The sequence below is a fragment of the Peromyscus eremicus genome, chromosome X, assembly GCF_949786415.1.
Source record: "Peromyscus eremicus chromosome X, PerEre_H2_v1, whole genome shotgun sequence".
Classification (NCBI taxonomy): Eukaryota; Metazoa; Chordata; class Mammalia; order Rodentia; family Cricetidae; genus Peromyscus; species Peromyscus eremicus.
The window spans coordinates 41,158,818-41,185,744 of NC_081439.1; the positions used below are offsets into that span (position 1 = coordinate 41,158,818).

At 35.0% G+C, this 26,927-nt stretch overlaps 1 protein-coding gene across 8 annotated transcripts in view; it reads left to right on the forward strand.

Moving 5' to 3' along the window:
- The window catches only part of Dmd (dystrophin), a 2,092,376-nt gene that overhangs the window by 1,591,555 nt on the left and 473,894 nt on the right, over positions 1-26,927 (forward strand). The window lies entirely within an intron of this gene.

Genomic DNA, 26,927 nt, shown 5'->3' on the forward strand with positions numbered 1-26,927 from the left:
GGCAAAAATAAAGTTGTTTTATTCAGCCTGATACAGTTCATCATTTGGGCAAGAAGGAAAGACACAAGATGCAGTAAGAAAACTCATTTGCGATTCCATGTAATACCATCAGCTTCTAAAAGTACATGTATTTCTGACCAGAAAAATACTTGCCTAAAACACCAGGGGTCTTGTCAAGCAGAAACTTTACTCAGACAGAGAAGTAAGTTAAAAATTGGTTTATTAAATTAAAATGGTTGCCATTTTCACTGTTTACTTAATGTCTTACAGGGAAAGCATCTGTAGGAATTGTCTGTTTTATTTAGCGTTGCTAACTAAATCAGTTTCCCTTCGTTACTTTCAAATACATTCTGAAATGTTAATCTGACATTTTGCAGTTTTCTTCCTAACATGATCTGTGAAAATAAAAATGAGTTTGCTAAATTTGTTATAGTTAGTGGTTGTACAATTTTCAAACAATTGTTTTCCCTAGAAACAAAAATTATTAATTCTGTGTACATGAACAGCAATAACAGAAGGTTAGAGTAATATTGTTTAAATGGAATCTTGGCAAGAATCATGTTCTGTAGTTTAAGGAGTTTTCAAAGGTTTATTCTTAATAACTGATGGAATTTTCCTGAACTATTATGCAGCATTATCATATGTCCTTTCTTTTGTGACTGTTTTTTATCTGTACATATAAATGAACATCACTAGTATCTAGAATATAGTTTGACATGATAATTTGAAGAAATTTTTTTGGACTAAGAAATTCTTTTCATATTGTTCTTCTTCATCTATGTTTTGTTTGGATGTGACAGTTAGTTTGTTGTTCTGGTGCAGACAGTAGGTAACAACAGTGATTTATTACATCTTGAATTTGCCATTCTTTTTTATCTTCCTTCTCTGGTCCCACTTGCCTATCCACAGTGATGTTGTTTTGTTTGATCCTTTGGATGTAATTTGCTTAGAATAGTGGTGGAATTTATCTCTGCAGAGATCTCCCACAGTTTGTGTCAGAGTGTAAAAGCCATGCAAATTCAGATTTTATTTTGTCTGAATCTTAAAGGAATACTGAAACAGTGATTGCAGTGCCATAAAACATTTGGCCTATGCTATTTCACAAATAAAAATTTATTTCATCTTATAAGTGGTTATAAGCTATAATAGAATTTTAATTAGTACATGGGTTCACATTTTCCCTGCAACCATGATTGATAAATAGTACAACTTTGATTACATGGCTTTTTAAAAGCAAATTATGCTGAAAATAAAGACTAATCAACTTACCTAGATACTTTATTGTCAGATATTTAATAAGCTTCCTCTCAAAATAATGTAAGTCAGTTTGAAGTCAAATATGTCCATGATCTCCTACATCATTTATATTAATATTCAATATTCATATGTAGGCTATAATCTTGAGAAATTATAAAATTCTGAATAATTAAATTGAAAATTGGCTATATTTCTTTTTAAGTGAGAATAGGGAATAAGTAATTTTGTGTTTTGATTTTTTCATCTTCTTTCTTTTTTTGCTGTTGTTTTAAAGCTCTTTTTTTATTTTATTTTATTTTATTTTTCTTTATTAAGAAGTTTTCTACTCACTCCTCATGCTATCCACAGACACCCCCTCCTCCCTCCTCCTACCCCCCAGTCCTCTCTCCCAAGCTACCCCACATCCCCACATCCCCCAAATCGAGGTCTCCCATGGGGAGTCAGCAGAGCCCAGCTCACTGAGCCTAGGCAGGTCCAGGCCCCTTCCCACTGCACCAAGGCTGTGCAAGGTGTCACACCAGAGGCACCAGATTTCCAGAAACCTGTCCATCCCAATCCCCCCTGCCTGGGTGCCCCCCAAACAGTTCGAGCCAAACAACCATCTTCTGTGTCCAGAGGGCCTAGTCCAGTCCCATGGGGGCTCCACAGCCACCAGTCCACAGTTCATGGGTTTCCACTAGTGTGGTCCGTCTTCTCTGCACATCCTCCCATCATGATCTCCACGCAGGGACAGAGTGGGAGGGCAGGGAGGAAGAGACCATGATAGATGAGGACATCATGGGAACAGGAACAGGCAGGGTGATGGGGAGGCTCTCAGGAATCCACAAAGTTGACCCCACCTTGGTCTGCTGGCAGTGGTCCAGAGGGTGCCTGGACTGGTCTACCCTGGTGACCAGCCTAGCAAATAACCTAGCTGTCAACATAGAGCCTTTGTCCAGTGACATATGGAGGCAGATACAGAGATCCACGGCCAGGCACCAGGCTGAGTTCCGGGAATCCAATAGATGAGAGAGAGGAGAGATACTGTAGGCGAGGGACATCAAGATCATCTTCTTTCAAAAACAGCTGGAAATTACTCTGGAAAAAGTGTCTTAGCTTTCTTGTATTAAAATGCATGTATGTGTGTGCTTCTCAGATCTGTGTATATGCTTTTTTCTCACTCTCTTAACCAAACTGAAGTATGTTTCTCATATAAAGTCCAAGAATGAACCTTTCTGCATATTTAGGCTATGACACTAACTACATAAAATGTTTAAAATGCCAGAGTCCCTCAAACAGACCCAGCTACACAACTGTCTTCTGTAGGCAGAGGGCCTAGTCAGGTCCCATGTAGGCTCCACAGCTGTTGGTCTAGAGTTTATAAGTTCCAAAAAGTTTGGTTCAGTTGTCTCTGTAGATTTCCTCATCATGATCTTGACCCTGCCTTGCTCATATAATCCTCCTCCCTCTCTTCGACCCAGGTGCATGAGCTGGCTTTTTGGAATCCATACCTTATAGTAGGATGCCTTTCTCAGCCTTTATGCAGCACGGGTGGTGGTCCTGTCTCAACTGATGTCTAAGTTTTGTTGACCCTTTTTCAGGAGTGGATGTGGGGGTGGATCTGGGAGGAAGCAGGGAAGCGGGGCAGGAGGAAGGATGGCAGGGGGAACTGTGGTTGGTATCTAAAATGAAAAAATAAATAAATAAATAAATAAATAAATAAATAAATAAATAAATAAATAAAAATAATATAAAAATGCCAGAGTCAGAAAATGAACATTTTAAAATAAGGAGGTACTTCTTTATAGTCTTAGTGTAATGACTGTTTTGTTGTTGTTTTTGTTGTTAACTGCTGTTATTCCTAAATAGAGTCTTTACTTGGTATCCAGTTAATCATTTGGGGCAGGGGCAAGTACAGGTACATGTGTGGAGGTCAGAGGAGGACCTTGGGGGGTTGGCCCACGCCTATTCATCTTACTTGAGGAGGATCTCTTTGTGGCTGCTGGCCCTAGCTGCTCTGGAAGCACCTGAAGACTATCCTGTTTCTGCCCCCATGCCGTTTTCAGGAAGCATATTGGATGCACAGCAAGCTTTTACATGGGGTATGAGGCTCTGAACTCAGGTTGGGAAGTTTGCAAGCATGTGGTTTTACCCTATACTCTGGTTGGTATTCAATTAGTAATTCTCCAGCCTCAGAATCCCTGAATGTTAGAATTATAGGTGTATGTTGTCAGGCCTATATTGAACTGTATTGGATATTAAAAGAAGAAAAGGAGGAAGGAACCCAAGTACTCAATCAAACTAATAGCTTTCCCAACAGATCTTGAGCCCTCTGTCTACTCCAAATATGAGCATGATTTGTTTTCTACAAAGGCTACTGTGTGGAGAAAAAAGATGAAGCTTTTAAAGAATTCTTTTTTTCTGAAATTGCCAACTGTTCTATATAGAAAGACTATAGGTCTTATTATTTCTTGTTATATTGACTATTGCCTTTGGTTATTAGCTACTTCAATATTTAATTGTCTCAGCAGTAATTGTAAATTATGGGATCTATAAGCACTGCATACATTATAAATCATGTGCTTCCTTAATAAAACTAGTGAATAAATTTCACTCTGAAACACATTAAAATTTCCTAATGCATTAGTAAAAATTGTTATTTACATTCGTAACTGAAATCAAGTAATAATATTATGCTTGTCCATACGTTATGATGAGGACATTTTTCTTATAGTTACTTTGATAGTCTAGCTGGAACATTTAAGCCATCAAACTTTTATATAATATAATATATATCCTGAGCAGTGATAGTTTGATAATGTTTAAATTGTAAATTTATTTTTAAAATAAAGAACTGAATTCATAATTTAATCAGATTCTTTTTCTGTCCAAACATTTTTCCTTTGAGCCTAACAGAGTTGATAAAGATGTTTGTGGTTCAGGCTTCTAACAACAACAGCAACAACAAAACTACTGGCTAAATGAAAATTGAATGACTTTGTAGCTTTGCAAATATTCTACAAATCTTATAAACTCTATGAGACTCTTTAAGTAAACCTGCAATATCATTGTAGTACTAGCCTGTGAAGAAGCTGCCTTGCTATGTGTATGTAGTTGGGATAGTCTAAAAGTAAGTAAGCAATGTGTGTACTATTTGCAGACTCTGAGCTGAGTCTGTCCCTGCCCTCTCTCTCTTTCTATCTGCATGTGTATCAACATTAGTTATTTCATTTCATTTGCTTATATCGTCTTTCAACATCACCATGTTATGGAAATTTCTCTTACATTGAATAAAACCTTGCCAGAGAGACAACTTTGGTGAACTTTGAATTGTACATCTGTATATACCTATAAATTAAGATAGGTTTCATCTCTGACACATTGAAATTGAAAAATCTGACTTCAGAATTCTTTACATAAAATCTTGATCCATGGGTCAATTCCAAGGAAGAAGAAAAAATGAGATCAAAGTAGTATATTTAGCACCTTAAGTAAATTGAAACATCACATTTTTTTGAGATATTGTACAGTAGAAATAGTCTATGTACTTCTAATTCTAAGGAAATCTTCAGTGGACTATTCTCTATTGATTTGAATTCATTTGTCTGTACTCTTTTAATCTGCCTATATCTTCCTTTTATCTGGTGTTGACCTCTTCCTGTTCTACATGTGAAAAAATCTTATTAAAAATCACATTTACATGTAAATTATAGTTTTATATTTAAACTTTATATTTCTATTTCAACTTGCATTAACTTGGAAATTCTTTACTAAGCACCCAACAGGTGCTTTAGGTAAAGTGATGACAGCTTACTAAGGATAGAGGTAGAATTCAGTTCCAGTGCTGGGTGGTGGAGGTGCATGCCTTTAATTCCAGCACTATAATCCCACCAGGCAGAGCCAGGTGGATCTCTGTGAGTTCGAGGCCAGCCTGGGCTACAGAGTGAGTTCCAGGAAAGGTGCAAAGCTACAAAGAGAAACCCTGTCTCGAAAAACTAAAAAAAAAAAAAAAGAATTCAGTTCCAAGAAGTACACCTAGCACATAGTAGCCATGTCATAAATGATAATAGATAGCTAGATAGCTAGGGAAGTAGACCTAGACCTATCTGAAGTCCAGAAAAATATTTGAAAACATTTTTTAACCTTCCTTATACATTGGTTGAGACTTTCAAAATGCTGAATTTTAAGTTAGACCTTGAAAATTTTCAGGTTAGATTCATCACATCATATCCTGACCATGATTCTAATATCCAAACAAAGTATGAGAAATGCTGTTTAGAGAAAGTCATGTTCAAAAATATGGCAGAAGAAGGCTGCTGCTGGTGTATATACTTGGAACCCTAGCATTTGAGAGCTTGAGGAAGAAAGATGATAAGCTTGAGGTCAGCCTAGTTTACACAGAAAGATCTTGTCTCAATTTTGAAAAGGGTGTAGTAGTGGCTTTGTTTGAGACCATGAAGAACTTCCTGTGTGAGTACAAAAAGTTGCTGCTACAAGAAATGAGATTGGAAAGATCAGGTCAATTCTATGATAAAATAGTGAATTGGATTTGGAGGTAAAGATTGATACCCATTTTTAATTTTTTAATTATATATATATAATTTAATTATATATAATTATATTTTTATTATGTATTTTATGTATAATTTATTCTATAATATATAATTTAAATTATATATATATATGTATGATGTGATTTAGGCATGTTATCTCCATATCCCTCTTATTCTCTTCTCCTTTCTCCCATTCTCCTTAGAACACTTCTTGTTTCATTAACACTTACTATCTTATTTTATTGACCAACCACCAAGTCCCAGGGACACACATATTCAGGGACTATAATACTTAAGAGGATGTGGGCATGAGTAAGGATAAGATATGTGTCACTTTCCCCCAAAGGGGCAATGTACTATAATTAAAAAAAAAAAAAAACCTCACTGAATGTAAACCGACCTTTTCCTCCCCCATTGACACAATTTTTTTTAAAGTTTGAGTTAATCTGTAATCTTTGAGGAGTTATGTCTTAGTTTTAAACAGTTATTGCAACCAATAAATTAATTATATTTTTTAATAAAATAGTGAAGGCAGTGACATTGGGCATATGAACTACATAGAAAGGTTTTCTTGGAAGCGAAATGGATGTTTGGCTGCCCTCCATGAGAAACAGAGATGAGGAGACAATCTGAAGTACTATGACTAGTCAGTGTCTTCGTGGAGCCACAGAATTCATGAGGACGAATAGTCGTGAGAAGGGGTGCCACCTTTGCTTTGAGCTACCTGTGTGTAATAGAGGAGAATATCACCTCCCTTGATGCAGCTGTGAATTCCCACCTTAAGTGTGGAGAAAAATCTAATTAAAGGTATAAAACTTGAAGGACTTCGGCATGTAAACTATAGAAATCAATGATATTATGCACATGTTGATATCATTGTTACTGGACCCCCCCTCTGGTCTACCCAGAAATCCACTTAAATACTACTAAAACCTTCCTGTAGCCCAAAATTGTTGTTCACTGATACCTTTCTCTGTGGTATTTGAAGAAAGTCACTACAAAACATTTAAAATGACAAAACTGAAAAATGTTAAAAACAAAAAACCTTGATGTGAAGTTCCTATCATGAAAAAATAAAATATTTGAGGAATGTAGCCAACTGGAAAAACTCCTTCAATTGGAGCATTAGCTTCGTGGGTTATGTAAACCTCGGCATTTCTCTTTTTCCCTTTGGTCGCATGTTGTCATTTGAAAATGTCGTCTGCTCTGAACACAGTGTCCATGAGCAGATCCTGACAACACTAATCAAGAACAGAACCTAGAGACATAGGCTTATCCTCTTCCTTTCCTTTAGTGTGTTCTTTTAGATCCTGAATTTGTCAAAGAAAATGGCCATTGCACCACCCATTGTCCTTTCTCATACTTCTCCCAATCCGACTTACGCCTTTCTTCTTCCAACAAGTTCCTTTCCTACTGTTCTTGTTTTGTTTGGGGGCTTTGTTGTCATTGTTGTTGTTTGTTTTGTCATGTATTGTTTTCTTTTATATTGTGTGTGATCTACAGAGTTTAGTTAGGATTGTCTGCATGAGCATAGGGGTGAGATTAATTACTAGAGGAAGGACAATTTACCAGTAGCTACACCATTGAAGAAAATGACTTTCCCTCCCACCGCAACCATTAACTGTTCTCCTTTGGGAAAAGTGGGACCCCACTTTCTTCTGCCATCCAGGATGGAATGTTAATATGCCCAATTGTGTGCAAATTTTGTGCAGTAATCTGTAGATACGACACTTTCTTGAGGAGAGACTGAAGCTCCTGTAAAATCTCAGGGAGAATTCAAAAGGAAATACCAAAAAAAAATGTAAAGTATACAATGTAAAATGTAAAGTTAATGACGATGGATATTCAGGGCTGGTGGTTACCTGCTATAAAAAAGGAAAGCTAAATATAGAAAATAATTTTGTATGTACAATGATTTGTCAAACAGCTACCTCAATTTAATATGATTTGAGTTTCAAGACATCATTATAAAGGTTGAACTACTCTGGCTGTGTTACAACGGTTTTGTTCATATAGAAACATGTTAGTTGAAAGTATTGATATCTTCAGAATCACGTTGTATGAATATTGTGATTTCATTAGGAAATAACATGAAATGGTACACAGGAAGTACTACATTGAATAATTTTTAATTTCAACTATTACAGTCTATAATTTTATATCTACAGATAAAAAGAAAAGCCTCTATCAGCAAGAAGACACTGTATGTGCTGAAAAGTCAATTTTGATAGCCTCTAATATCCATTGTCTTTTATTCCTCACAGAGATTCTGTGATAAAATTAGAGGGTAATAAATATCAAAGCACTTTGAAAAAGCTTTCTTCAAGTGAAAGGTCCTTGTTAATATTATTAATTACCATTAGGAAAAAGTCAAACTGAAACTATAAATCTAATATTGGACTCTTTACAACCAATGAATCAAAGTTGCATTAACTAGTAATAACTACACTTTTCACTTTTTATAATCACCCAAGTAATTTTACTTTCATTTTCTAATTTGATTCTCTGAAAATGTGATGCTATACTATGATTATTTCCATTTTTAATTAAAGAGAATAAAATTTGAGCAAGCTGTGATTTATCTATGGTTATATCCTTAGAAATTAACTAATTTGTGTTTCACCATTCCAGGTTAGGAGGAAATTTATGTAAAAATCAAAGGCTAGCAGGACATATTTGTTTCTAGGATTTTTTTTTAAAAAAAAGTGTATTTTATCCAGCTATTAGAATAGGTAATGATAACTAACATCACTTGAATACTTACTATTCATGTCAGGCAATGCGCTATATGTTTTGGTTATATGAAACAATGTCATCATTCTCTTATTTCATGGAAAGTTGGGCAACTGCTAACTATATATGGAAAAATGAGTATTTTAAATTCTGTTTGACCTTCTGACTGGAAAATCCTGCTATCCTGCACATTATTCTGGGCTGGCTCGGCATTTTAAGCCAAAGCCCTAAATATCATAAAGCAAATTTTGAATCACTCACCTCATTGGAATGTGTCAGCTCACAGAAATATTTGGCTCCCTAGACATCCGTTTTGTTTTACATTTTTCATTCTAGTTTCTGTGTCTGTATCTCAGTTGAAGTGCTTCTTTACAAAAGCAGGTAATGCTCAGATGCAAATGTTCTTGTCAATGCCTTCTTGTGCTGGAATGCTGTGCTTATTTTGTTATACTTGACTACTGAAGAATTGCACTCCTTTGGGCTTCCTGGCCAGAGTAGTAAATGTCTCCATACCTGCCCAATTACACATTCTTCATGCATCTTTTTCCAGGTATTGCCTTCTATTTTTCTTCATCTCATTTATCTGCTCTCAGTAGTCAATCAATATTTCCTAAATATCAGTTGTCTGTTATGTGTCTTTCTGAATAGTCTGCCCATCTCCATTAAACCAATGATTAAAGTGTTGTTTTTTCTCTTTGCAAGATTCATCCTACATGCCTTATTGAATGTGGGACTTTCTTAACTCATATATCTCAAAAGTACAAACTACAAAGTACAAACTCGGTATAATGCAGCTAGGCCATATCTTTTATCTCTTATTCTGTTATTCTACACTGTACTATCTTTTCAGGGAGATTTGAGATTTACATCAATTTAACCTTACGTTTATGAACTCTGGATTTCGCCTCCATAATTATTCATGTAGTACCCTTTCCTCAATACTACTGTAATTGGTGTTACTACTTCCCTGTATTTACTTCCACTCATTTCTGTCAACTAATTTTTCCAATCCAACCTGCAATTCAAGCTTCCTAAAACATAAGTTAAATGGTAACTAGAATGTAGATTCCTTGCAAGTCAGTATTATACTGAATTAATTTACTTATATATCCCTATTGTCAAGACACTATATTATGTGCAATGGGTGCTTAATAACTATTTAGTAGTGAATTAAAGAAACATATGACTCTTCTTGGCAAACATCTTTTATGACATCTCAAAGCATTAAGAATGTCTTTCTTGTACATTCCTTCACCTTGCTGTCAAGGATTGGCCTCAAAGCTGAATTTTTAACCTATTCCTTATTTTTCTTTCCATATAGGCTTAATTCCTACAAAATCAACAGCAAGTAAGATTACAGTTATGTTTTTTTCAGAGTGAAAATTTTGTTTTGGCTGTTTTATACTTGTATGTAATGTTTTCTGATTATGGTCATCGCCAACCCTCTCTTTTCTCCCATCTCATGCCTATCACGGCCCACACACAATACACACATTTTCCTACACATCCCTTTCCCACATTCATGTGGGAAACTGAAAAGGGATATTTTCTTTGTTTGGTTGACATGCTGAGTTTAAAAAAGCAAGACAACCTATGTGACCATGAGCTTGGAATTAACCATTAGAAATTAGTGTGCTCACCATTGGGTACACAACTACAGATAATGACTCCCCCCAACCCTAGGAATCTGTCAGTAGCCAATAGTTTAGCAAGGAGGAGTGAGGGCCCCTGTGCTCCACCTCCACTACAATTGACTGCTGACAGAACCAGTTTTGTGCAGATCCAGTGCAGGTAACCATAGCTGCTCTGAGTTCATGGATTGCTACCAGTGTATTCTTCAAAGAGTCTCTTTCTTCAGTTCAGCTTATCAAATGTTAGCTACTTCTCAAGAAAAAGTTATATTGACATCAACACTTGTTCCCTCAGCTGAAAGTCATCTGTGTCCTTCTTAATTCCTTTAGACATTGTGAAAACTGTTTTGTTGTTTTTTACTTCCTTTTAGAAAATCTAGAGAAGACAGTGTTTAATACTATGATCTTTGAAGCTTGTCTGTGTGGATTTAAATCATGATTCTGTTTCCTGCTGATCATGGACTAATTTCTTAGTTGCTTTTGTATTACATCACTATAAATAAAAAGTAACCACATCTGTACATTAAGTAGCTTAAGAAACTGATATAAAGTCATATATGTGAAGTTCAAAAAACAGTATTTGATATATAGTAAGCACCCAATAAGCATAGTTATCATGTCATTATATTTATGATTATTTTAAATGTACAGGTAAAATTAAATTTTATGTGCATATTTATTGATAAATTTTCATACTGTTCATTGTAATATAGGCCCCTTGAGGGATATTTCTCCTTTGATTTATGTGAGAAAGTACATAAAACAGACAAATAAATACAACTGCTTAAAGTATTGGCTTCCAATTTAATAAGGAAAAAAATCGTTAATCTTTAGTAGATTTTAGTACTTAAATGTCATTATTGACTCAAAAAGCTCTTTAAACTCTCCAGATTTTAAAAAAAGACCTTAATACCCTATTCTTGAGAATGAGCATATCCTACTGAACGTGCAAAAACAGATACTTAGTTTTGCATAGTGACCTCCTTGGGGAAGTACACTGACTTGTCATCCTTTGCTTTTAACTAGACACCAGAGATTCCTTGAAACCTGCTTTGGTAGAAGTAGCTTATTTTTTTTTCACAGTCTGAGCAATAGAGAAAATCACATCAATGTCTCATGAAAATATTAATAAAAATCTTTGTTCTGTTTTGCCTTACTCTATTTTATTTTGACTTTTTAAATGTTTTGTTGTTGTTATTGTTTGAGACATAGAAAAGAAAATTGAAGTGTGTGGTGGGGTGAGGATCTGAGAGGAGGAGAGGGAGGGGACAGAATATTCTCAAAATAGATTGCATGGAAAAGAAAAATTTTAATTAAAAATTGAATAAAATAGAATTGTTTTCAATGAATGCTTCCAAGAGGAAGCACTGGAGAAAATTAATGGAGTCAAAACACTCACTTTCTCTGAACCTGGCCTAGAACCACACAGTTTTTCTCCAAACCAATATTAGAAAGATCAAGAAAAATTAGAGTGGAAAAATTCAGGTAATTTCCTGTCACAATATCATCTTTTCTTTTTTCCTGGAAACGTTTTTTAGTGTTAGCTGTCTTTGGGAGCAGATTTACCAGGAGTAAAATGATGTTCCATTCTACAGTGAATGTTAGAGCTTCCATTTCCTGTTGAATTGGAAAGGCTAATGAGTACTGGATTTAAGAACTATTTTTAAATTTCCATCTTAATATTTCTCTTCTACCTTTGTAAATTCTGGCAATAAAACATGGTAGCTATTAGTTAAATATTATTCGTATTCAAAATAACTTAGTTTGTCAGCATGTGATTTTCATTCCACGTGAAGTCCATTTACAGTTATGTGGTTTTCTCAATTACATTAAAATGAAATGTCAGAAAGTTGACATTTTCATGTTGATCTGTATAAAATTTTAAAGAAATTGATTGAACAAAGGTCTGTGCACAAAGCAGGCATCCCCCATAGAGGTAAAAGAAATCATTATTCCTGGCTGTGAAAGAGTGTGAAACACGTAAACCATTCCTTACTGGAGATCCTGTTAGTATAGGTGGAAGAAGCTACAAATTGCCTCCATTTGATTTTGCATCTGTGGTTGTCCTTGAGGGATCTCTTAGCATGTTGACTTTTCAATACTACAATTTCAACTTACAACATCCTGAATTTTAAAAACATCAACTTTGCAATTCTCTAAAGACTTCAGTTTTTCCTGTCTAACGCCTTTTCAACTCTAATCTCTTTTAAATATATATTATTCTCTATACCTTGCTGAAATAATTATTTTCTGAAGAACATAAAATTTTATTGGCTCCTATGTGCCAACCATTTTTCATCCCAATACTTTGCTCCCACTTCGACATTTCAATACTGAATTAAATTCAAGGTCATGACCCCAGATAAAATGAGACTTGGATATTTATGAAATACTTGATAAGACATTCTCTCAATTATTTATAATTCTTATTATTACTTTTACAATAGTTTCATAAATGGTAAGAAAACTCTTATACATTGTACTAGAAAACTGAAAATCAGTACATACAGCATTTCACCTACCGGAGTAAAGAATCAATGTTCTGTTTGGAGATAGGGAATGTGTTACTATTGGAATGCAACATTTGATTAGACAATGAATTTACATTCCATGACTCAAACAAAACGTGTGTATGTTTGCCATGTATATATTTAGTGGAAGAATATACTTATTGACTGGATTCCTTTCAGGTGAACTATTGTTGACAAGTGGGATTTCCTGCTGCAGAATAAAGAGAATCAATAGTTAGTAAATCAACATGTCCCTAAAGAGGAACTGATAGCAGTAGGAATTGGCAGAATAGGACATGTTACACCTAACTGGGAAAGAAGAGAATGTAATGGAAATACGTACAGTATCCTTTAGTTACCTAGAGAAAGAGATATATCCTATATCCCTTAGAGAAAGAGATACATCCTGTAAGCGTTATGACCACAACCATACAAGGTATTCTGGTTAGCTTTTGCTGTATATTCCAGCCTGAAACTTCAACGGTCTTCTACAGTTGCAGCCACTTGTTTGTTTGCCAATCTATAATTTGAGCAAGGCCTAGTGTGTCTTGCATGCATCTTCTTCTTGAAATAATTTGGAGCAGGTCAACTGTCACTGAAGGAACCACTTTCAAGAAGGCTCATTCACATGTCTTGCAATATACCTATTAATAACCTCATTTGGATACTTCTCCTGAACCTGAGCCCATTTAAGCTCTTAGTTTTTCTCTTTAATCTATCTCCTTCCTCTGTTTTTCTCCTCCTCTACATATATACTTTGATGTTTTCTATTTATTTTTCTTTTCAGTTGACTTTCAAATATATAGAAAATGAATTTCATATCTACCTGTCTCCAGGCTGTATCTATCTTGTTCACTCAAAATATTCTTCCTGAAGTTTCCCATCCATTTAGCAATAATCTATTGAAGTTGAACAAATGATAGAAATTAATTTCTTAAATGATCAGAATACTGTATTGAACAAGACTTGAAAAAGATTCAATAAACTGAACAAAGTGAGATAATCTGGAATATTTTAGGGCATTAGGCTTAGTGCAGCAAGTCAAACACAAAGCATGAACTTTGTGTGGTTTCATTTATGGCAGGCCTTAGAATAGTCCAATTCATGTTGGTAGAAAATGAAAGAATAATTTCCAGTACTATGTGAAGCAGAGAATGGGAATTTCTTATTTATTGGATACCTGAGTTTTAGTGTGGGATGATGGAAATTTCTAAAGATGGATAGTGATAATGTTTATAAACACTGGGAATGTACTTTATACAATCAAAATGTACATTTAAAAATTGCTGAAGTAACCGATGTCTTTGTGTATATTTTAACAGTACAAAAGAAAAAAATGAGGTAACAGACAACTCTTTGAAGGAATTTTATGAGAATAATTTTATCAGAAAATATAAAATATAAAATATGTTACATTGTTCATTAAAGCTTGTGTCCTTTGAGGAAGTCAAGAGTGTTGGAGAGGAGAGGTGGAAACAAAGGAGAGGAGAGGAGAGGAGAGGAGAGAAAAGGAGAGGAGAAGAACATGGCAGAGATAGACTACAGAAATAGGTCTCCAGTTCTCCATGTTCCTTACCCATCCTGGTTTTTGGAGAGGGTACTGAAAGTATATGTCAGCTCTCTACAGATGAGCCAGAAAATCTGTCCAGCCCTTAAATCTACGTGCTTAAATCTTAGAACAACTAAACTAGATGCTTGCTTGTGTCCTTTTACCTCTGAAGTTTGAGAAATTTAGATATAAGCACAAAACAGATTGTGCTTATATAAAGGAAATAAATGAAAATAATAGCTTTTCTGCTTATATTGAAGCATTTTTCATTTGCTCTCTCTATCTCCAAAGCGTATCCAATCAGGAATAGTATTGTTTATTCCTCCTACTGTTTGGGGAAAAACATGAAGAAAAGCTAAGCCAGATGGTATCTAGGAAGATTTACATTGCCATTTTCATTCCTTTTCCATTTGCATATTATATAAAACGGCCCATGCTTCCATCTGAGACACGATCATTAATTTAATGTTATGATCTAATGGCTCAAGACATTAAATTATAACATGAGTCTATCATGACCAAATGACAGTATCATAAAGGAAAACTTCATTTGTAGATTGATTTCTGCAACTTAAACAAATAATACTACTGACTAATTTTTCATGATTATGTTTTGGCCTTGATTTAGAGAGTTTCTCTTTCATAGCAATATATTTTGTTAAACAAGATCTAGCTTGTAATCAGTTTCTCAAAATTGTAGTTAAGAAAGGAGAAAGCGATTTATTTTGATTTGGGTTATATGAATGATGTGAGTGTTTATAATAATAATATCATTTTGGTTGGGAACAATGTAAAATTGAACTTGAAGGAAAATCGTAAGATAATTGCTATCCACATTTGATTGATGGTTAGTGGATTATCAAAGTTCTAACCATATTTGTGTCCTAGAGATTGCATCTATAACACACAGTGTTCACTATTCTTACATATATAGGGTCAGATAATACATTGGTCATCTTTAGGTAATTTAAAAAAAGATTTATTATAAAGCAGGTATGAATTTGTCATTTCACTTATTTGAACTTTATTGCAAAAAGTTGTTTTCTAACATAAAAATATTGTTTGTTCTTAATGTAATTAAGAGAGAAAATAATTAGTTGACTTTATGGAGAGACAAACAGGTGTGGGTAGGGTGGGAGCAGACAGAGAGAAAATGAAAGAAAAAATAAAATCACATACTGTCTTGCCCAATAGAACCAGATAAACCTAGGCAGAGAGGAGTAATTTGGCTTTCTAAAACAAAAGATAAAGAAATAAGATAGAAAATTCTGCTGCTTTCCCAAATGTGACATCCAGAGTCTGACCCAACTTATAGCAACATTTCAGCTCACAAAGATTTAGACACCTGACCTGTCCTATGAGAACTTCAAAGTGACCTTAGGTGATGGTATAGAAATGGAAATCCAATAGTACATGCACCAGTGATCACAATAATATTGCATCTGGAAGGGAAATGAGCCTTCTAGAAGAGAAGCCGGTTTAAAAATCATTCAGAAGACATCTTCAAGTGTATTCTCCTTTTCCTCTTCTTTTTACAAAAGTAGAAAACCACCAAAAAAATCAAGAGTTTAGAAAATTAACAAAAACTAATTATAAATTCTAAGAAGAGGGTTCTTGCAGAGATAGAGGAAGAGTAAAAAGGTTAGGAAGAAGAAGGTGGAATAGGGAGTTGTGAGCCTTCCACAGTGTATCTTATTGAAAAGTTCCTTTGCTATAGATTGCCTCATTGGAAGTGCTAAAGTCTTGTGATGTGATATTTTTGCTTATTATATAGCATTAAAGTAAAACAACTGGCCGGGCAGCAGTGGCACACACCTTTAATCCCAGCACTTGGGAGGCAGAGCCAGGCAGATCTCTGTGAGTTCGAAGCCAGCCTGGTCTACAGAGCAAGTTCCAGTACAGGCACCAAAACTACACAGAGAAACCTTGTCTCAAAAAACCCAAAATAAATAAATAAATAAATAAATTAATTAATTAATTAATTAAAACTCATTAAGTATAATGTATTCTAATTCCCATATAACATAGTAAATTATATTCTTTAAAATGTAATACTAACATCGGGTAACATAAATCTTTTGAATCAAGGGGGGTATTCTCCGGTCCTTCTACTTGAAAGTACTTAGTCCATCTGTAATGAAAGGATTTTCTCCAGTAAAATACATGCTTTAATTGCTTATACAGATGTGTAGGGTGGAGAAGGGAGTAGATCATTTCTTGAATTAAATAGCAGGTTTATCACCAATAACATTAGTAATGCAAAGCAATCACCAAATACGTGTTAAATACTTTGGCACAAATAAACAATTACAGACATGCCATTATCCTATTCTGTAGTGTGTTATCTGCTTTACAGTTGTGAAAGATTCAGTGAGTAACCCCATTTCTTCCCTCATTTCCACAATCCCAATTTTAACATTACTTCCTCATCAATAGAGGGAGTTTTCCAAACCCTGGTCTTGGGCCTTGATCATGTGTTCTGCTTTAATACATGACAAGTGAGTAAGCAGAAGTGACAGTTTGTTACTTTTAAGGTGAAAGATAACTTCCCGTTCTTGTTTGGGCTTTTAGTATGTGAATGAGAAGAATGTACCCACTGAGGCTGCTCTCAGGGAGAGCGTGAGAGATACGTAGAGCAAATCTGCAGTAGATGTGCATATTTGGGAGAAATGTCTGAAGTCATTCAGTCTCATTCCACATTATGTTGACAACAGTAAGTTGAAGCAGAAAATAAATTATCGACTATTGCCTTTGTCTTAAAAATCTGAAGCTCATATTTTATTTGTAGTGTTCACCATCATGTATACACTTTAATCAGATGTTCCTTCAGTGATATTACTTTCTGTTTGTACATTTAAATGCATGTTAATTTCTGTTAGATTATTTGCAGCACATTACTTACCAACAAACTTGAATTGACACACACATTTCTGGACTTAGCTATTTACTCCTTACATCACTGTAGTGCATGAGAATGTGCTGCATTTAATGCTTCATATATTGCCAGGAGCAACTGACTGGTACTTGGTTTTTGTGAAAGATATGGAAATAGTGAATACTGACACATTGCCTAACCTTAATGATGCTATGGAATCACAATAATTGACCTTGTAGTTTGTCTTCATAGTGACAAGTATATGAGAAATTCCTTTTCAATATTTATTATACTAGAAATGATATTCCAAATTGGTATGTATTGATTATAACTATTTTTGGAAAAAATCATTAAATGAATAGATCCAGCTAGTTAAATAGTTACAAAGTAATAGTGTTCAAAGCAAGAATATTGTGAACAGATTTTTAAGACAATACATTTTACATGCCTTTTGAATAATTAGATTATTCAGAATTTTCTCCTCTTTGGTTCCTGAATGTAAGTCACACTGTCTATGTAAAAATAGACCTTGCCTGAAGACAACCAAGCAGTAGATTTGCCTTGACAACAAAGTATTCTTTTATATATTTAGACTTGAACTAACACTAAATGTCTCCATTTTTGAAATAGAGATATCTTCTCTGAATTTATGAAAATGACATAAGAGAATAGCATTGATTTGCTCTGTCACTTTGGCCAAATCAAATTTGAGGCATCTAAAAGACATTACCTCATTATTTTAGAGACATTTAAAATGATTCTTGTGAATATAGACTGAAGGTTAATTAATAACATAAACTGTTACCAGGTAAATTAAGTCTGGTTATAATTTTTACTAATTGCAAAAGAAGATGAAAAGCATTTTAAAATGTCACAAGTATGATTGCACAAAATCTCAGATTGATAATCGGCACTCTTTATTGGTTTCAGTAAAAAGCTTTTCCCAATATCTGTAGCAACTATAACCCTGACATTTTCTTTTTCTAATTTAATTTGTTCTTCATTTTTTGAGAACTTCTTAAGTCAGTGTTGCATTTGCATCATTGTTACCCCTCTCTCTCTCTCTCTCTCTCTCTCTCTCTCTCTCTCTCTCTCTCTCTCTCTCTCACACACACACACACACACACACACACACACACACACAGAGAGAGAGAGAGAGAGAGAGAGAGAGAAGAGAGAGAGAGAGAGACAGACAGACAGACAGACAGACAGACAGAGAGACAGAGACGGGGAAGAGGGAGTCTGTTTAGTTTTGCTCATAGGTGTGTGTTTTTAGGGATCACCACCTGGAAGTGAATAAACTCTCGAAGGCTTGTCCTGGGAGAAAACTAATTTTCACTGATTTCCTTTAGATCCTCATCTAGTGATGAGGCCTTGTGAAATTTCTCCTATTCATTTTAGCACATTGACTGCTGTTGTTATTATGCATTATTGTTGTTTAGGTGGCCATACTGTTGAGATTTCATGGAGGCAGTTTTATGTATTGAATAATAACACTACCTAGTAGGAAGTGTCCTGGTCCTCAGGATTTTACAATCTTTCCATTGCCTCGTCCGTGGTGTTCCCTGAGCTTTAGGTGTAAGGGTTGTGTTGTAGATGTATCAGTTGGGCTGAGCACTCAGTCTGCTGTTCTCTGTATTTTCATTAGTTGTTGCTTTCTGGAATGGTCTCCATTTGCTGAGGAAATAAAGTTTTCTGAGGAGTGAGTGCTAAATGTTTTTCTTTTCTGTTTTTATTTTTGATATTATAATGTAATTACAACATTTCTTCCTCCCTTTACCTTCTTCCAAGCCCTCCAAAATATCTCTCCTTGCTCTCATTCAAATTCATGCCTCTTTTTTCATTAAGTGTTGTTGCATGCATATATGTATGTGTATATGCATATATATTCCTAATGTTATACAGATTGATTGGCACTTTTCTGTGGATATAAGTATTTAGAACACAGAAATTATAACTTAGAAAAATGGCAGTAGTAGGTTCTCCTCTAGGTTCCATGGTCTGACCAGTCACAGGAAGTTGGCTAGGTTTCTAGTCCAGGCATAAATTTCCTCCAACTAAGTGGGCCTTAAGTCCTATTAGATGACTTGGTTACCCCCAAGATAATAATGACCATTACTGCAACCTTAGGGATATCTTGCCATGATGTTCTGTTCTGGTTTTATAGGCTTTACAGCTGAGTAAGACTACTGATTGTTTTTTTTTCTCCTTTGGTAGTTTGAATAGCACCTTCAGATACTATGAAAGCTAGCCTTCATGGAAGAGGCTTTCAAGTCATTTCCAGCTCATTTTTTCCAATTCTTCTATCTAAAGCATATGGTGTGTTCAGCAATAGGGTCTTACCAAGCACAATGGCAACAGCCTATATTGTTTGGGGAGTCTCTCAGATCCCTACTAGCCAACAACTGGAAGGGAAGTTTCCCACACCTCACTCTAGAGTTTGTGTTAGTCTATGGCTCTTGTGAGGAGCATCAGCACCTTGTGTGGCATAACTCCATTTATACTATTTTGTAACTAAGCTTATCAAGTAATGTCTTGGGGGAACTCTAACTGGAAATGTGGAGAGAATACAATACTGAGGGTTGGAGGAAAAGAAAGATAAATAACAATAAGGATGTTTGAAAAAGCTCTGAATATTTTTTGTACTGCTGTAGTCAAAGTTATTGATCTGTTTTCATATGGGTGTTCTTTTTTATCTACTATATGGTCTAAAGAATAAATGAACTTTAATCTCAGAGAAGACACTTGAAAGAACAAAGAGAAGGTCCATGTACATTTGAATATTGTACATTATCCATTTTAGTTCTCTGGATTAGTTGAGTAATGTCTTAAAAGAAAAGGGTCCTATGATAAGTCTTGAGTCTCCCTGCTCCATGTCATGAGTTTTATTCCCATATAGAGGAGTGGAGAGTGGGAAGAAAATGAAATCTGTCAATATTGTGAATATATATATAATAAATGTGACAATGGGATGGAATAATTCCAAATCATCTGTATAAAATAACTGGAGCCCTGAAAATGCTTATTCTGCACTGTGGATTGGGAGATGTATGTAATCTGATGATCTGAATTCATTTAGGAATGCTCTCTTCTAGAGATTGGTAGAATAGAGTTTTTAAAATATTTTTCTCCATGTGTAAAAGGAAAACTAAAAACTAGTGAGACTTTAATTTTAAAAGGAAACAAATTTTCTGCCTTAAGAAAAGAGCAGTCTCCATTACGTTATTCATCTTTTTATTTTGTGTGCCTGTCAGGGAGGTGCATGTGCCCTGGTGTGCATGAGGAAGGCAGAAGCCACCTAGCAGGAGATGGTTCTCTTGTACCATATGGGTATTGGCAGCCCTTGTGGCAAGCACCTTTACCTGCTAAGCCAACTCATTGATCCCAGGATGACTTTCAAACACATGACTGACACAAATGTGTCAATGGTGGTTTTGTTTCATAGAACAGTTCACATCAATATAACCCTATTATTTAGTGAGAAAATTTAAAAATATAAATTATCTAATCATTAACTATTTAGTAAAAATATGTGAAAGCTCTAGGTTTTAGTACAGTGATCATGTGAGAAAAAATATATTCATCATGGGTCAGATAAGATATACATCCCCTATTTTTCATACTTAAACAACTCATGGTATGATTTTATATCCATAAGAGAAGTACTTTTAGGTAACTATTTAATAAGCAATTATTGTACATTGCATATTTTTTTCAGAATCCCAAATGGCAAAGGTAGCTTATCAATATCTATCATTTATAAAATTATTCAGTTTCCATAAATATTGTAATTCTAGGTTATTTGACGTACATTAAGCTGCAGTCTTTGCTTTTTTCTTTTTTTAATTTTATTTAATTAACAATTTTTTCATTTATTTTGTATACTGACCACAATTTTCCCTCCCTCTTCTCCTCCTGTTCCCTCCCCCCACACTCCCATCTACCACCCTCCTCATCCACTTCGCCTCCTCTGTTTCCATTCAGAAAGGGGCAGGACTCCCATGGTATTAATTAAAGCACGGCACATCAAGTTGAGGTAGGACCAAGCTCCTCCCCTAGCATAAAGGCTGGGAGAGGTAATCCAGGATGGGAAACAGTTTCCCAAAACCAGCTAAGCACCAGGGACAGGTCCTGATCTCACTGCTAGGAGCTTTACAAACAGACTAAGCTGTACAACTGTCACATATATGCAGAGGGCCTAGGTCCGTACCATGCAGGCTCCCTAAGCGTTAGTCCAGAGTCCATGTGCTCCCAGGAGCTCAAGTCAGCTGTCTCTGCGGATTCCCCAGTCATGACCTTGACCCCCTTGGTTTGTAGAAACCCTCCTCCCTTTCTTCAGGAGTTCTCCTGAAGTTTGGCACAGTGCTTGGCTGTGGATCTCTGCATCTGCTTCCATTAGTTACTGAATAAAGGCTCTGATTTAAAAAAAAATTGTTTGCTGAAGTTTCTTGGTCATAAAATCACCCTCAACATCCGTACTTTACTTTCATATAACTTAGTAGAATGTTAATTCTCTTTTCAGTGATGATTTTTGCTTATAATTTTAGCAAAGAACATAAATATGTCAAACATTTTGTAAGTTAGTCCTAGGATACCTAAATAACCTGCACTTGTGTTACCAATACAATCACTTTATATGTTTAAATTGGATTCAATTAGCATAAAATATAGTTGATAAATTACATTTATAAAATGTTTAGCAAATTAATACATTTTAATCTCACAAAATTTCATCTACTCGTATCTCCAAATTCATAAAATTTGATCTTGCTAAAATCCTGAATTAATGAGAATGATATAGTGTACGACAACTTGGTGATTTACTGAGAATGTGGGACTATCAGACTATGCCTAGAGAAAAAAATATAGTCAGCCAACCCTTCTCCACACCTACAACCTGCTGTGCTGACTTAAAAAAGTCCATGCCTACACATTGACACCTGAGGTCCTGGGCCAAGAGAGACATCCCAACCATTTCTTTGTTTGGCTGCTGCCTACATTTGGATTTCTCATTTCTCAACAAAATTTCTTGAATATCCTACAAGCCTAGTATCATTGATCTTTGCCACTTAACTAACCTTAACTTCACTATATACCCAATTAACTAAGGCAATTATAAACAGCAGTCTTAATCTTCTCATATAAATTATTTCCTTAGGAACAACATGCCAGAAATCTGCTAAACTGCAACTTTTATTAATGACTATGTATTAGCAGCACCTGTAGGAATCATATTTCATGATGCCCAGGGAGCCTTGATCTTTCAACTCATTCTTTCACCCTGCTATGATCTTTTTAATTGCATTATTTACAACTACTAAAAGCTCTGAGTAGGGAATTATCAAGTTTTTAAATTTAGAAAGAAGAATGAAGCCATTGCCACCACATTCTAATCTCTAATACCTACAAGTCATACACTGACTATTTACATCAAGGGAAAAATTGCTTAGCAGAAGTTTTGTCATATATAAAACGTGCATCTTCCATTCTATTGAGATGACTTATGGAGTAAAAGGAGGGTCTTTTGTAAAAAAGAATTTGGATATGTTCTCTTGAAGCTTGGAACAGCAGGATTCATGGATTATAGATGCTAAAGGCTACAACAAGGTCTTGGAATCGTTGAATACAGTTATAAGATAAGAAAATTAAAGTCAGAGACATACACATTAAAATATGCCAATTTTATCAACCTCCAACATAAAATAAATAATTACTTATTTTCAATAAGGTTGATATTAATAAATCACTTCATTGCTTCCTCATTTGGTCTTCCATACTTTTTCCAAATTTTGAGCTTAGGAAAGCTTTCATTCCTGTTCAGACTACCTAAGACACAAAGGAAGCATTTTAGCTAAGCCATGAACTTGGAATTCTGCCAGCAAAATCTTATCTCCTAATTCATCAAAATAGCTCTATGTTGGTGGGAATTAAATAAAAATTTCAACCCTGTAGTAATAAGCATAAGAAGGACTCTAGACATGATGAGAAACAGGAGAGCACTCCCTTTTTCATTACCACCCTTTAGAATTAGGACAAAAATACTGAGAGCTTCCTTATTACTTTCTTCTTTCTATCTATACAGAGGACTCCTTCTGTTTCAGAGCAAGGTTTATTTGAGGATCTAAGTTTGTTTTAAACTTAAACATAGTATTTTGAAACTATTCCAAGAACCAATGATTTCAGTCATTAGCGTATCACAGCAGACTGTTTTCAAAGACTGTAGGTTTCAAGTTTGCTTGAAAATGTGAAACTATCACCTAATGAATTAAATTTGACTAATAGTTTTGTTTCTTGATTTCTAACCTTTGTCCCAAGTCAGTTATTGAGACCTGATCCTGATACCTAGCATAAATATGAGCTTATTATGAGAATCATAACATAACTTTCTAATCATTCATTCTTTCCCTCAATTTGCTTGGTATACATTCTGTAGAATTTTCTGTGCTGTATTGCCTCATAAACATTTGTTATTTTTATTTTAATATTAATTTAATTATTTTACATCCAGACTGCATTATCTCCTCCCTCCTCTTTCTCCTCTCCCCCACCCCATCAATTCTTTCTCCATTGCTATTCAGAAAAGGGCAGGTCTCCTATGGATATCAATAAAACATGGCATATCAAGTTGCAGTAAGACTAAGCACCTCCTCAAGTAGTAAGGCTGGGCCAGGTGACCCGGTATGGGGAGCAGGGTCCCTAAAACCAGTAAGATGATCAGAGACAGCTCCTGCTCCTACTGTTGAGAGTCCCAGAATAAGACTAAGGACACAACTGTCACACATATGTAGAGGGCTAAGGTCAGTCCCATTCAGGCTCCTTTGTCATCACGTCTGCCTCTGTGAGCCACTATAAGCCCAGGTTATTATTTAATCCTGTGGGATTTCTTGTGATGTCCTTGACACCTCTGGTTCCCATAATCCTTCCTCCCCCTCCTCAGCAGGATTCCCTGAGCTTGACCTAATGTCTGACTGTATCAGTTTCCACCCATTGTTGGATGAAACCTCTCTGATGACTATTGGGCTAGGCACTAATAGGTGAATATAGCAGAATATCATTAGGCATCATTTCATTGACATATTTTTTCTTCATTCATGTTTGGTTCTATCCTAGGTCTCTGGGCCATTCAGTCTCAGAAACACATTTAAGTTTATATTATTTATCAGTTGATTTATAGGCATAACAAACAATGAAAATTTAATTTTAGAGTTAATTTAGAAGTACACTTTTATGTTTTTGTGGGTGTGCCTCTTAGTAGTGTTTAGCCAGTCTTAGCTCAGTGTGCTCTGGCTGTACCTAATGTCTGCATGCAGATTCATCTTCAGTCTACATTACAGAGTTAGTAAGAACCATGCAAATAAAGATAGGAGCTCTTCAGAGTGTGGTCTTCTGTGGCAAACAAAGGAGCGCATTTAAGCCCTCTGCTTTTGTCGTATTTGATTATATAGTATAAACAATGCATGCCAAAACCAAATCCAAGGGCTGAAGAAATACTCTCTTCCTGTATCAAGACAAGGCAGGCATGTAAGTAGGTAGTATTTTCAGAAGGGTGAAATAATCAAGGGCAGAAATTTCATCTTCTTTCTACTCTATCAGTGCTAATTTCAGTGAATTATTTGAAATAGAATGCTAATAAGTAACTATTACTTAGCTATTGTAAGGATCTGTCTAATTATGATTGCATTGCCTTAGAACTTCTAGAAACAAAAGCGAAATCCATTTCTGCTTGTGATTGCACTGTCTACCCTAAACTCTTAAGTTAGACTGCAGCCTAGAAGCATCGTTAAAATAAAATGAATGATTTCCTCCTTAGAGATTTAGCAAGTGAAATATGCAGCATCTGACGATGTAGGTGATAAGACAATCCATTTTATTCAATTTAAGAATGCAAATGTTTATGTATTAATTTTCAATTAAGAGTTCTAAACTTATTATCTGCTTGGCAGCCCTTCCATGCAATACTCACTCCATCTAATTATGTTGGCTTTTGACCTAAATTTGCAAGAAACACATAAACCATAAGAGCCTTATAATAGTATTTTTACAGCCTATTTCTGTCATATGGTAAAGAAAATGCAAATACTCCAGTTGTTTTTTTGATGGGCACAAATGTGTAATAAAAATTATTTCAAGTGACATAAGTATAAAAACCTTCAAAAGAAAACTATAGAAAAAGAGCCAACAAAACACAAACAGTAAACAAAGCATTTTTTTTTCAGTATTTCACAGGAAGGGTGTTATCTAAAAATGACAGAGATTGTGGAAGCACATTACATTATGGGTCATGAGTGTGAAGGTCAAGGAGTGAAGTCTCCCTCAGTGAAGAACTATTAAGTGCTTGGCAGAGCATTGTTGTAAAAAGAATTCACCTGAAATGAGACAAGAAGCACTAACGTTAAAAAGTTTATGGGTAAACTGACCTAAGGCAAAATAAGATATTTCTATAAAGCTGAGTGGTGCACTTCCTTATATGTGAGCCTGGAGTATTAAATTAGGTCCTGTTGTGTGTCCATTGACATCTAATTTAAGAAAAATTTTAACATCAAGAAGTATCATACTATGTTGTTTATCACCTATCTCAATAGTAAATTAATATTGTGAATTAATTACTTCCTAAAATATATTTTTGTTCAGGTGTCACTTCTGAAACATTTAAGATTAAATTTTGACTTAATTTATTATAATACAACTTTTTGCTATGATGGCATTTGTTTATTTTGTACTCACTTTGTGTCTTGGTATTATTTTACATAAGACCATAAATTTCTATGGGGAACAGCCTGGAAGCTCCCTTAAGAGTGAAGAAACCAAAAACATTTACAGCAGTAGATCAATCCCAAGCAGAGTGAGTGTGGACAAGGCTATCTTTATTCCTGTAATCCAGAAAATTATTGTGCTTGTGCTTCCTGTCCCTTCACAGGACTAACCTCTTTTTAATTGATTCCAAATTAGGAACAATTATAGTGACGTTGAATAGATGCTTTCATGTTAGAATATTGAGGCATAAATGGTAATCTATACAAATATTGGCTAGTTGTAATAATCCAATATGATTTGTTTATGAACCATTGTACTATATTGTCAATAGATTGAAAATAATAGAACAATTAACACAGTTCACATACTATAGCCATGTCCACCCTATAGTTAGGATAAACCATGTCAACTGTTTGCTGTCAGGGCACCTGTACAAACACATTTTGAAATTTCCTTTCTATATACTGAACTTCTATTATCACGGTACTAGAGTAACTGACACCTGGTATTCTTACCCTAGTCCAAGAGCTTATTTACTACCCATATGTGATGATATTTCATCACAAGGAATAGATGTCACATTAAAATTAGGCTATTTTTATATGCCACAATGTCTTTTGTTACATATAGGCTTTTTAAATTATCACTTCAATATCTTTGTACATAGGCAAATATGGCATTTCATTTGCTGTATTGGAAGTTGTAAATACAAGCGTTGCCTAGATAAGAGAAAATTATCCCCAAAACATTCTTAACAAAAAACTCACGCCACTGATGCCCAAGAACCTAGAGGTGAATGTTCTAGACTGTCTTCCATCTATACCTTCATTAACCACCATTGAATAACCCTTCTCCAGGCCTATATCAGCAGTAAGTTTCTTGCCAACAGTTGCTAAATACACAGAGAAATTATCCCTGAGAAACCTGGCATGTGTATTTCTTAAGATCACTAAAATACTGTCTAAGGGAGAATATGTAAAGAAAGACCCTGGTTAATTTCAGACATAATTTTAACTGCTATTTCTTTCTATGCAAATGTTGTTCATGAATATCATGTTGCCAACATGGTGACCTAAGTTTGGAGAA